Source organism: Thermobia domestica, chromosome 14 (assembly GCF_964235325.1).
Source record: "Thermobia domestica chromosome 14, izTheDome1.hap1.1, whole genome shotgun sequence".
NCBI classification, from domain to species: Eukaryota; Metazoa; Arthropoda; class Insecta; order Zygentoma; family Lepismatidae; genus Thermobia; species Thermobia domestica.
This window is the reverse complement of record NC_137467.1, coordinates 133,313,481-133,327,747: the sequence shown is the minus strand read 5'-3', so window position 1 is coordinate 133,327,747 and position 14,267 is coordinate 133,313,481.

Below are 14,267 nucleotides of genomic sequence, written 5' to 3'. Positions count from 1 at the left end.
ATTTTTTTAGCTCAGTCAAGCATAAGCTTGGTTAATTGTGTCAAGCAAGAGCTTGGTTTGGTTAAATACTTATTTAATTTTTTAGTGCACAGATTTGCCAAAACATTTTGTATTGTAGATCGTTGCGATTCTTTAAAATGTTTCTTTTGTTAGACTTGTAATTTTCAGCAAAGAAAAATTTTTGAAATAAATTCTTTGTGTATTTTTTTTCAAATTATTTCTTTCGTGTAAAATTTTAAAATAAAACTTTTGTGAATATTTCTTTCAAACATTTTTGTGTATTTTTTAAAACTAAAATTGTAGTACATTTTTCAAACGAACATTTTTGTTTAATTTTTCAAGTTATTGTAAACGGTTCCTTATTAACACTTGTAATTTTTAGTAAACAAAAGTTTTAAAACATTTCTTGGATAAAATTTATAAAACTAAATTTCTTTCGTGTAAAAAGATTTCAAAGAAAATTTTTTTGTGTAAAATTTTCAAACTTCTTTCTATATATTTTTCAAACTAAAAATTAATTTCGTGTATCATTTATGATATAATTGCTTCCAAACTAGTTTTGTAATACTTTTAAAAGTTTCTTAATTAATTTACAAAAATAAATAACTTTTGTTTATAAAAATAAATAAATAACTAATAATAAGTTTTATAAAAATGTATCATGCTTTAAAGTTTTCAAACTAAAATAGTTTTGTAAAATTTATTTTTCAAATTAAACTTTTGTGCAATTTTTCAAACTAAAAATAAAATTCTTTTATAAAGATTTTTGAATCAAAGTTTTTTTTTGGCCAAATTGCAAGTAAATTTTGTATGGAAATTATCAATTTTTTTGTAAATATTTCAGTGTGCGAAAAGCATTAAACTAAAATATCACTATTGAAATATTTTCAGCAAATAAAAGTTTTCAAATTTGAAAATATCAATGAATAAAAAAGTTTCAATTAGAATATTAACTTGTAATATTTACAAGTTAATGAAACTACTTTGCTAAAATTTCTTGTTCATGCAATATTTCCGGACAAAGCGTCCAGTGCAATGAAACGGAAGAATTAATATTTATTCAAGAACATTATTTACAACAAAGTTTAATGATGTATAATATTAACGGTAAGTTTTATATCAACTTTTATAATCTTCATAGTTGATCTATATCATCACAAGTTTTTGTTATTGTTATTACTGTTTGACCCTGAATTCATAGTTAAAGGATGGTATCACAAGATGATATTCTTGTCAGTTTTTGTATTTATAAAATGAAGACCAATTTATCAATTTATCATGGGTACTATTTCGCCAAAAGTGCTTAAAGACAACGAATTACTACAACTGCATGATTCAAGTAAGTACTCATACACGCGCACTCAAAGCGATGAAAATACAACAGGAACAGAAACATTTCATAATGTGTTTTTAATTATGTATTTATGCAACTTTGTCTCTTTTATTTCGGACATTTTAGACATGAAAGCATAGTGTCCCGAATTTTCACATTTGAAATATAGCATCCTTTCTCTACACGTGTGTACGTACAACGGAAGGATAAGACAGACAGACATCATGATAACCATACTTTCTTCTCTTCTATCGTTTCTCGAGGAGCTCAAAAGGACGGATTGATTTAGAATTAGGATTAGAGGTAGTGACGACTCCAGAAAACTTCTCGCAGGGGGTCCAATAAACGGGGAGTGAAATTACAACTCCGAGAATACTGACAATCCAGGTTGAGGGCAATCGGAGAAATGTTCCGGTTGAATTTCGTAGCTTCGGCGGGAGGGATTTTCTCCTAATCACACCCTCAATTCATCATTAGAGGTAATCATCAGTGGTAGCTCTTGAGGGAAATCACATCAGTGGAAATCTAAGTTTTATCGATTTTGTATACATGTTCTGAAAGTTGTATACAAAAGTTAGTGGTACATTAGATACGTTTTCTTCATTTAGCTTATAGAAATAATATTTTCAAGATGAGAATTCCATCTAAAGCTACCACAGACTTATATCTATTGTTTGAGTGACGGTGACTTCATTGCCTAGATAAACATTCACATACACACACACACATGCAAACTTAAGTTACTATCCCCTTTTATATAAAAATATCAATAACTTCTTGTACTACCGTAGAGCCAATTTCTTGAGAGCTCTGGTTCAACTACAACAAAATTCCAGGGTTAGATTTAGAACATGGATACAATAATTGGTACCACTGAATCAACCAAATGGAATAAGCTAAAATAACTAAATTAGATCTTTAACGTTTCATGGCTTTTTTTTTTTTACTGAAGACGCCAGAACTGATGAAATTAGAACAAAATAAGAGGAAATGGAAGCCAGAGGAACTGGTGATTTCAGATTTCCTCGGAGAGTGAAGTTAGTGCTGTGAAAATACTGGTAACACCCACACTGAACACTGAGAAAACAACGCATGTGGTGTACGTAAAAACGTAGCTTCCATGCGTAAATCCTGTAGTTTTTGATCTTTACGTGCAATCCTACGTAACATCTTGCAGCAAACGTATAACTAAAAATATATGTTTTGTAATACTTCCCTTTTAAGAGTCTTCATCCCGGCGAAATTAAAATACCGCTAATTTTACAGTAATTATGTGATATCTTCTAGTAGCTTATTCCATTTGGTTGATTCAGTGGTACCAATTATTGTATCCATGTTCTAAATCTAACCCTGGAATTTGATCTAGTACATCAATGCAACTGTGTACTACAATTGAGCCGTGTTGAAGAAAAACTCATAACTCTGGATCCAGCACTTCTGAATCAGAAAAGAGACAATGCTAAGGACAATGCTAAGCCCCATGTGGTTAGGATGACTCAGGACACCATTCTACGCCTTGGATGGGAAACATTATTGCATCCTCCATACTCCCCGGACATTGCATCGTCCGATTATCCCCTGTCCTTTCCTTGGACAGTCACCTTCTAGGACGCCAGTTCAAAATGGTACCAAAGGTGCAAAATGCACTTGATACCTTTTTCGCTTCACGGCTCACGAAGTTCTACCGCGATGGAATCCATTGCCTTCCGGGACGTTGGCGGAAGGTCGTCGATGCTAATGGGGACTATTTTTGATCTTCCAGGTACGTCTTAGGTGACATATCGATGTTCGACTGTGCTGGGTGCCAAAGCGACAGAAGTTTCTTTGTTGCCTTTATATGTTGTCTAATGACTAATATTCTATTCTATTCTATTCTATTCTATTCTATTGAACCATACAATTCATAGGAATCCATAATTGTTCCTAGTATCATCCTATCTTTATCTCCTACAATCCACAAATTCTTCTCAAGGGTTTTAAACAAAATTTATATCATGATGTAGTATAAATGTTTACTAGCCTACTTCTTCGTATCTCACGTAATTTGAAAAGAAATATCACTTGAAAGCCAGACACGAATGGAAAGTTCCACTCAGAGACGACCTTGAAAAGATGTAAACAAAACAGTGTTATCTAATTTTTAAAAGTATATACTTGTACAGTCAGCGACAAAAGTTCTTTCAGTTTGATGAAATTAGTTTCATAAATAACTTCAAATTGGAAGGACAATTTGAGTATAATATTTTTTTTTTTAAAAATGGAATGCAGTTTTCTGTACATTCCAGTCATACGACCGTTGTACGTTACAGCCCTACCAGCGTTATTTCCAAAATAAATTTTACCAAACAGAAAAAACTTTTGTTGTTGACTGTATCATAAAGTAAGTACGAAATATAAATAAAATGTTGAACGAGTTGGTAAAGAAATATGATTTTTCCGACGGAAAAGACCGTTTCCGCCAAGGATGTTATAAAATAGAGGATCTGCCCATACTATAAAATCGTGAAGCCAAACGTCACAGCTTCACCACACCTACTCTGCCCACTCCGCGCCACTAAGATCGCAATGTTTCGAGCCAACAATCATGGCGGAAACGAGAGTAGCCAATCACACGTGCCGGCTCAGACGATGCTCGATTGTTTTTCGGCGTCATTGAGTTCATATGATTAAGATACGTATGGCCAGATCCTCTATTTTAAAACATCCTTGATTTCCGCTTACATGTTCTCAATGAACATGATGATAATAATCAGAGGCGTATTTAGGATTTTGTTTCGGTTGGGCGCTATGCACAATACACGAATAAGCACTTATACTTTTGTTTCTTTTGGGTGTCGACAAATTTTAGTGAAGTTCATTTTCCTTCTTAAACTATCATTTTTTTTCAGGAGAGGGTTGAGTCCGATAGTCCCCCTAAATACGACACTGATAATAATTGTTGTTATGGAACTTGGTAACGATATTTTATATGATGTTTGAAAACTTGAACTGATAAAGATTGTGAAAAAAAATAAGAAAGAAAAATCGTTCCTTATTGATTTTATGAAGTTTTTATTATAATTGCATACAGCATTATTTTAACGTTTTAAATGCTGATGCTTAATGGATTTGTTCCATATATTTTCAACTAATTCTTCTTCTAAACAAGAATTAGTAAATTTTGGAGGGACCTGTTTCCTGTTTACTAAGTTGAAACCCCGATTTTGATGCATTATAACTGGGGTACCAAAGAAAAAATGAAATTGATCCATCACTTCGTTGCGAATACCTGTTTGATAACCTCTAACAAAGTAGATTTTTAGATTAATATAAAACATATAGCAGTTCACGTAAAGAGAAAAATACAAAAGTTCAAATTTCAACAAAGAAGTAATGGAACAGTTTATAGTCTTTAACACTACCTACACCAAAAACTTTTCACAACACTGTAATTTCTGGCCACCTGAAGATCGAATTTACGGAATAGAAAATATAAATCTAACATGTAACTTACACTAGAAATCTAAACTTGTGTCAATATGACCCAGCTGCGAAATAGGCTATTCAAATTAAATGATGCACTGCAATGATAAAATTTATATTCAGCCCCTAAACCCTGTTATTATGTTTCATTGTAAATGAATTCATGGGATATTAAGGAGTACACAAATCACATTTTCACATAGGCATCAATTTATTATTACACGGAATAAAACATTTACATCAAAACTAGTAAAACGCAAAATATCTGTAAGTTTCGAACAGCTATTGAAAAATAAAGACTACAAATAAACAAACAAAATGAGCATTATTACAAAATGTATTCCAGTTCCTTCATATGATTTCCAGAATATTTCGGAATATAAGCAAAGGAAAATATTTTTCTCTGATAATTAAGTTTTCAGCTTTTTTACTTTTCTTATTTTTTAATGTAACAAACACAAAAAGGTAACTAAGTATATAGTAAAGCAGGTAAATTATCATTTTTATGAAGATTTCCTGGCACAACGCAAAATAAACATTGTTTTCTTTTCTGAAGACAATTAAGATTGTGTCTAACGTTCGGAAAGAATATACCAATAAATCTTATCTGAAATATTTTTACACGCTGTTATCACTGTTTACACACTGCGGAGTACATGACTCATGTTTTCACACAGACATCAGTTTATTATTATCTGGAATACAACGTTTCAATCAAAACTACTCAACTAACTAACTTTATGGCCTATGGAACCCGGAGGTTCAATGCCGCGTTCACAAAAGCTCTCCACTGACTTCTATCCTTAGCCAATTGGATCCAGTTTCTACTTTGTATTCCAATCTCTGCGAGATCCATCTTAATATTGTCCTCCCATCTGCCCCTAGGTCTTCCTAATGGTCGTTTTCCGATTGGTCTTCCAGTCAAGACTTTGAAAGCGTTTCTACTTTCTTCCATTCTAGCTACATGACCCGCCCACCTAAGCCTTCTAGACTTGACGACCCTAACAATGTTGGGTAAACCATATAACTTATGTAGTTCCTCATTATGAAGTTTCCGCCATTCCCCATTCCCGTTCCTCTTGGGTCCGAATATTCGTCTCAGGATCTTGTTCTCAAATACTTTCAGTCTATGTTCTTCCCTCAGAGTAAGTGACCATGTTTCGCAGCCATACAGAACAACAGGCATAATTATCGTTTTGTATATTTTAAGCTTCAAATTCCTCGACAGAATTCGCGACGACAAGAGATTTTGAACCGAATAGTAACACGAATTCCCTGCTTTTAGACGACATTTAATTTCTTCATGAATATGATTTTCCTCTGTTAATATTGATCCTAGATATTTGAAACTATCCACTTTATCAAAAGTATTATTTAATATTTTAACGCATCCATAATTTGCTGTATTCCGGTCCCGACGCACTTCCATGTATTTAGTTTTCTCTTCATTTACTTCTAAACCCATGTCCCTGCAAGCGTTTAATAAAATCTCTGCATTTCTTTCTATTGTTCTCCTATCATCCCCTATTAAATTTACATCATCAGCATATGCCATAACCTGGTGAATACCGTTCAACGCTAGGCCCTGGTTGCTATCTTTGATTTTCCTTATAGCGTATTCCAGAACGAAGTTAAATAATAATGGCGACAACAAAACTACTCAAACGCAAAATATTTTTAAGTTTCGAACAACTATTGAAAAATAAACATTACAAATAAACAAACAAAATGAAACATTATTACAAAATGTTTTCCAGTTCCAGTTCCTTCACACGAGTTAGTAGTGTTTCGGAATATAAGCATAAGAAACTATTTTTCCCTGATAATTAAGTTTGTTACTTTTAACTTCTTTCTATTTTCTACTTTAACAAACATAAAAAGGTAATTCTAGATAAGAAACAAAATTATCAATTTTATGAAGATTTCCTCACACAACGCAAAATACACACTTTTTTTCTTTTCTGAAGATAACTAAGATTGTGTCTAACCTTCGAAACAACATACCAATAAATGTAATCTCATACATTTTATAAAATATACAATGTAGACATTAATATTTTTGATAAATGAACAAAGGTAATTTATGACTACCATGATATCTAACAAAAAGACTTTCGTCGCTGCACTCATACTAATGAGCCTCCGTGTTCAGACGCCTTAGTAAAACAAATACTGCGATATTATTACAAGGTCGGTCATAGCCCGTCATATGGTATAAAGATAATACGAAATGAGTGAGTCAACTGTTTGACTGTGCACGATGCAATTTTCAATTTCTTTTCGGTATGTATGGTCTATCATACAGCAACAAGAAATACGTTCCTATGTGTAGTGGGTAATGTTGTAAATAGAAAAAAAACCGTTTGTATTTTTTCAGAAATGTACGTTTTTTAAAGAAAAAAACATTGCCTCTCGTTTTTTCTAAATTTCGTTTTTTTTAATAGTCATTTGTAATGCATCTTACGTCTATTTAAGTATTAAATATTTTTATGTAAGTATAATCACAGTAAATTGCAACATACATAAAACGCTAGATACTGATACGCTACAAATATTTTACAATTTACATGAATACCATACCTATTAACAATTCGGGTTTCAGCACTTTTCATCAATATGAACTAAGAAATAAAAGTAGAAATTAAATTTTGTTTTTTCGCGAAAGCAGGCCTTTAATTAGTACGAAAATAATGTCACGAACAGTATAAAATTCAAATAACTTGTCTAAAGGTAAAAACTAATACAGTACTAATTTGCCTAATAGTATTTTTCTAAATGTCATATATAAATAATTTCTCGACTAGGTATATATGATATGCAGAGCCGGCTCTACCATATATGCAACACGTGCATTTGCGTGGAGCGGCAAGTTTGGATGGTCCGGCAAAATTTGTCATAAGTATATTATTTAAATTAAATATTTATTGTTGGAAACAGACTTCATGATGATGGCAGTTACATTTACTAAGCTGACCTTCTATTTGAATACTACATTCATAAATTATGTTTAGGTTGCATTAGTTTAAGGTCACATGGACAATGCTAAAGCAAATGGTCGAGTAAATCCGAGCACAAATTGCTTGATTGTTGCCAAATGGAAGAATTCAATTCTCGATTAGTAGTGAATATCTGTTCCATATAGTAAGTTATCACAGTTTTGATATGACAACTAGTCTTGTTTTTGTCAGAAACAAGTTCCTTATCATTGAAGATAGAAACATTTTTTTTTAAATGTTAACAGGTATAGAAGAGAAATCAAGAAATAAAGATAAAAGAGCTAGTTGCACTGGAATTGCAAACTGATACATTGAGATTGTAGCTCGATAGTGAATTCTATAAAAAGGATTACCATCTTTCCTCTGCAGGTGTGTTTGCTTTATCTTTCACTAACATAATAGATTTATATATATATATATATATATATATATATATATATATATATATATATATATATATATATATATATATATATATATGACAGACACAACGGGATTGCATTTTTAGTAAGTATTTAAGCCTTTCTGAGTGCAACTGCACTTACCCTCACCTTTGTTGTTCATGCTGGAGTAGCATACTTAAAATCATGACTTTTAACATTTGTTCTTTCTGGAGAAAGGGGGAGGCGGCAAATTATGCCATTGCATGGGGTGACAAATTGACTAGGACCGGCCCTGATGATATGTATATAAAAGACATGAATATAGGAGACACAATTTGAAGTAATGCAGGGTGTTTCAAATTTAATATTAGAGTTTTGAAACTTTGTAGTATCTATTACAATTAACTTACGTTATAAATATTATATCAAATGAAAGAGCAACTCAAACAGTTTTGAACGCACGCATGTACATGCATTGTTTCTTCTGTCTGCCGTTAGAAAGAGCAAGCAGCAAAGATGGAGACTAGAGAGCAGAAAGTTTTTTTGTGTTTTAATAAAGACTGAATCTGTACAGTGCAACGGTCTGTGTGAAGAATATTAAAGGGACGCTTGCAACTACGTCCCTATCGTTTGCAGTTGCTACAGGTCTAAAGCCTATAGACTACGGTTTACCTTCCAATTTCGCAAGTGAAATATTGCTGCATAACAATGAAGATTTTCTGGAACGTGTCGTCATCAGTGATAAATCGACATTTCACCTAAGAGCTAATGTGAACACTCATAATGTTTGTATCTAGCCGTCAGCAAATCCTCAGGAGATGGTACACTTGAAACGAGACTCCCCTAAATTGAATGTGTTTTGTGCCATATGGCGGAAAGTTTATGGGCTTTTCTCGCCTGTCGACTAGATATGTGCCGTGTGACGAATGAATCTCACATTGAACACTTGTAGCAAAGACTGTTTGAGGTGCTCTTTTACTTGATGCATTACTTATAATTGTACGTAAAATGTAATAAGTACTACGAAGACTTAATACCCCAAAATTCATTTTGAAACACCCTGCATTTCTCACCAACAGTGTTGGAACTAAGATGTAAAAAGGAAAGAAAATATTCCTTATAAAGTTATTGTTTACAACAACGATATTATTATTAGTCGAGACTATAACTACAACAACACAAATTAGTAGTAAAAAAAAATGTAATCAATTGTATACTCAGTGGTCCAGGTGGCCAAAGTGGCACACACGGGTGTGTCATTTGTTTAATCCGCTCCTGTGTGGACACTAATTAAGATATCGGGATGCTATTCTTGCAAAATAAGGTTGGAGTATAGTTTATCATATTATTTTTTCTTCTGGTGTCGAATTTCCTTCTCAAATTTCATCCCAGTCAAAAATTCGAAAATTTTCTAATTTCGAATTTCTTTTACTTTTATTTTTTCCTGTAGCTGCCTTCGTTGTAGAAAGACCTCCTTAAGACTTGCCAGGTAGATACTTCGGATGGATACCTAACTGTTGACATCAATTGGACGGGCCTGCGCGCAGTGTTGTCAGTTAGGAAAATTAAAATTTTCCTAAATTTGGGCAAAAAATTAGAAATTTTTGTTTATAAATGCGTACCTATACGTCCGAGTGCAAGTCAACTTACACCAATCGAACATTTGTCCTTACTTAACAAACGCAAGTACAGATCGTTATAATGGGGTAATTAGGGAACGCACGAAAAATTCGTATTTAGGTTCTAACCCTTGATTTTTCTAGTTTTTCCCTACTTTTCTGTTTACCGCAATATATTTTTGGTAATTAGAAGTTTTGTTCCTTAAATATCGTTATAATACTTGTAGGATATATTAGTGGTGTACCAATGTTTAATTTAAGATAGTTTGCGTCTGTGTTACCAGCTACAGAAAATTTTAATTCCAGATTTCAGCGGGAAATTTTGGAAAAATTATCTGTTTTGTCTCTATTATTCCCCTCTTGTTGGCTATATCGGGCCAAACATACCAGTATCTAAAATTCTCATCTTTACTTTACACAACGCACTATAGAAAGCTTCAATATGACAATTAGGGGAAGTACAGTTGAGGTTTACAGTAGATCTTGTTCTCTAATTGGGAAGATAACTGTGATTTTTTAAAATGTAGAATGAGATATTTTTTATTGACATGCTTACTTTATTAGATATCGTCACAATACTTGTAGGATATATTAGCGGGATACCAAAGCTTATTTTAAGATAGTTTGTGTGTGTCTGATAGTAGTGTTGCCAGCTACAGAAAATTTTAATTCCAGATTTTAGGGGCAAATTTTAGAAAAAAATCCCTTTTTTATTTCTATTATTTCCATCTTGTTGGCTACATTCGAACAAACGTACCAGTGTCTAACAGCCTCATCCTTAGCCTACACATCGCACCACAAAAAGTTTCACTAGAATGATTAGGGAAAGTACAGTTGAGATTTATAATAAACCATGTTCTGGGAATGGTAAGAAAATGGTGAATTTCTGAGGTAGAATGAGATTTTTTTTTTTTAATTTCATGCTTGCTTTGTTATATATCGCCATGATACTTGTAGGATGTATTCTTGGAGTACTAAGATTTATTTTGTTTATTTTCAGATAGTTTTCGTCTGTCTGATGGCAGTGTTTCCAGCCAAAACAATTAGTTCCCGCTTTTAGGTGAAAACTTTCCCTTTTCCCCTGTATTATTACCCGCTTACTGGCTACATTCAAACAAACGTACCCCTACCTGAAAGCTTCCCCTTTGCCCTATAGAATGCACCATAAAAAGTTTCAATAGGGTAATTACAGAAGCTGTAGCTCTGGCATATTTGATTTTTACTTGTGAGGCGTAAAAAGTGTCAAAATTTCATGTGTATGATGAAAGAGAATTTTTTGTTTCCCTCTTTGAATGGAAGCCAGCGACTTCAGAATTTCACTGTACCTTGTCAACACACCAAAGATTTTTTAGGTGACTTGAACCCATATAGTATAGCAGCAGTGGTACTAGATACAAAAAATTTTGAAATTCGGTTAGGGATTTTTTTTTTTTTTTTTTGTAAATTTTCACCTCTACATTTCCCTCAATAATTTCTTACCCATTCGTAACACTGTAATGCAACTTACACCAAAAAATATCCACATCCATTTTCTAAAAAAACAAGGCCTTAACCATATCAATCGAATGAATGGTTTTTGAGCAATAAGTCACTAACTGGAAATGTAGGAAAACGCCAAAAATGACCTGGGGCCGAAAGAAATTATCACACAATTTTGCTAGTATATAGATACAAAAAAAAAAAAAAAAAAGATTTGTAAGTTACGAGGGCTTTTACTGAAGTTCTGTTGATTATTTCAATAATATGCAACGTAAATCAATAAATAATAGTTGCCAGAAAAAAAAAACAGACATTTGAAAAAAACATGAGAAAGAACGATGTTTTTTATTGAAAAAACTTCACAGGAAAAAAACCGTTTTTTACAACACTAGTAGTGGGTGATGTGCTGCTAATAAAAAAAATCTTTAAAGGGCACTGCATTGTAATGAGATGAACATAGATTTTTTTTCATACAAACTCCTGTTTTTGTGCGTTTATTATAGAAAAACAAATTTTATCCAGCTTGCCCACATACAAATTTAATTATGGTTGATCCCAAACAATGTGTGTACCCACTTATATTTGTGTATGTGGCTGGGTGCATCTATGGTATTATAATAAGTGATTTTGGTTTGTCCTACGTATTGACTGTTACATACGCAAATCATTATGTAGCATTCATCTCGCCTTTCCTTGATGGCTGACAACTGCAATGAGAGCCCAAGAAACAGATAGTAGTATTTGATTTAACAGGTAATTACATTCTATTGTTAATTGATTTACATATACTCCATTGGAAGGAACTACCTTCATAGCAGAAATAAGAAATTTCTATTATGCAGATAGGAAAGATAACAAGGAATACATTTCAAGAAAAATGAAAGCAATGTTTGTTTAGTAGAAAATGCAATACGTACGAGGTTAACCACCACTAGACGAAGCTGTATCTCGCCTAAAACCAAACCCACCTATCGGTACCTCCCACTACAAATGACGACATAGGAAATACCACAGAGGTAATTTTGAATATAGAGAAAATAAGATTTAAAAAATAGAAATAAAACATAAAAGATATAGTTGAAGAATATTGGGAAATCTGTGTCACCCCTAATGAATATACATAACTTTCCTGACAATCACTACGTTATCTCAAATAACAATACAAATGAACATCTATAAATTAACAATGCAAATTAACTCCTCTTAACTATCCATCACAATTTCTTGAGATGAAGAACGTATATATTTACATGCTCCGAATCATACTATTCTTAGATTTTAAAGAAGGCATACTATCACTAACATCGTAAGAAAATTATATAAAATACATAAAATTTCCTGTATGCGGTTACCTTCATCAATTGGGAGTTAGTAAAAATGCTGCACTTTTTTCCTTCATGTTTGATGAAACGCTGACAATTGTCTGATGTGTGCAATGGATATCTCTGACTTTGAAATTTTTTTTACCGTAACTTAAGTTACTGAAGACTATTTTCTAGGACTAGGCTAGTCATGGATTATAACAAAGTATCAAATTTTAAATATATGTTGGAAGTTATTATATATAGCTTTTCTGTGTGAAAAATGCAAAATTTTTAAGTATGTATAACTGTCATGCAAAGAGCATTGTTTTCTCAAAAGATAATAAAATTTTACAAGTGTATATCTTAATAAAGCTTTTCATAAGTTACCACATATTTGCAAATCTTGAGAATCTATTTCGTACAGAAATTGGGTGCTGGAAAGCTAAATTTATTAGATTGCATTTGAATTTATTTTATGGTCTTTAGTCATCCAAGGCTCAGGCTGGGATAGGGCAGGGAGAAGATGTTGGACGGTTCCATCCCAGCATCGTATGGTGTGAAGGAGGAAAAGCCTGTCAGGATGGTCGGCCGCTGGGATGGAACCCAGAAACTACCAAAAGCTAAGCCAAAGCTCTAACTCTGAGCCACGGCAGCTCAGTTATTAGATTGCATTGTCGGACTTCTTCAAAGTATCATTTCATGCATTTTGTGATAGAAGTTTCGAAAAACACATTGTGGTAGAAGAGAACTAGAGACTGATTAGAAACGAAGAGAATGTTAGCCCACTCCTGAGTAACAAATTACTGTGAACATTCGCAAACACAGAACTAAAGCTGTACCATTGCACAAATATAGCAACCGTCAGTGTCCTATGAAACAAAACAAAAATGGAAGCTGTTTTCATGCACTTCTTGTTCACATAGCTAATCAGTATTTTCAGAAACTGCTCGAGTTACCACAGCCGGAGACGTTACAATTGATAAACCCTTAGATGAATATTACGTAAGCTTTTGATCCAATAAACATAAAAATTCATGTTTCATTTATGCAACTGAATAATTACAGAAAATGAATATTCTGACCCTTCTAATATACAGGGCGGAAAATGATTCAGTCATTCTGCTCAATGTGTTAGCTGCAAGGTTGTCATGACAGAAGGCCATGATAGTTCATCGAATTACTCTTTGACCCGGAAGAAAGTTCACAGGAATACCATCAGACTCTAGTTGTTTGATATCATAAATAATAGGCGTCAAAATTTCATTCAAACCCACTCTTTTCATATCAATAGCGTGGATGCATGTTTTCGAGAGATGAGTTGAAATATGGTGGTAGGTTACGAAGTATGTAATATATCCCACCACGTTTATGAATACATGTTTTGCTACCAAGAGGGTTTACTGTCTGGAACTCATCGTAATATAGTTGAATCTGTAGAAATACTTCATTATTTACTCCTAAAGGATTGTTCCTAAAATGAGAGCCATCACAAAAGTCTGACATTAAAGTGCTACCTGTTTGCCTTTCTATCATTATATGGCGCGTCATAGATGTATTATTCAATAACATCCGTATAGTATAGTATTCAAACTTGGGTTTGATTATATACACCCTGAGATTTGGCCCATGTGCCATCAAACCGAGTACATATGATCAATTCACGCGGTAATACAATGCAAGATTATTGTGAT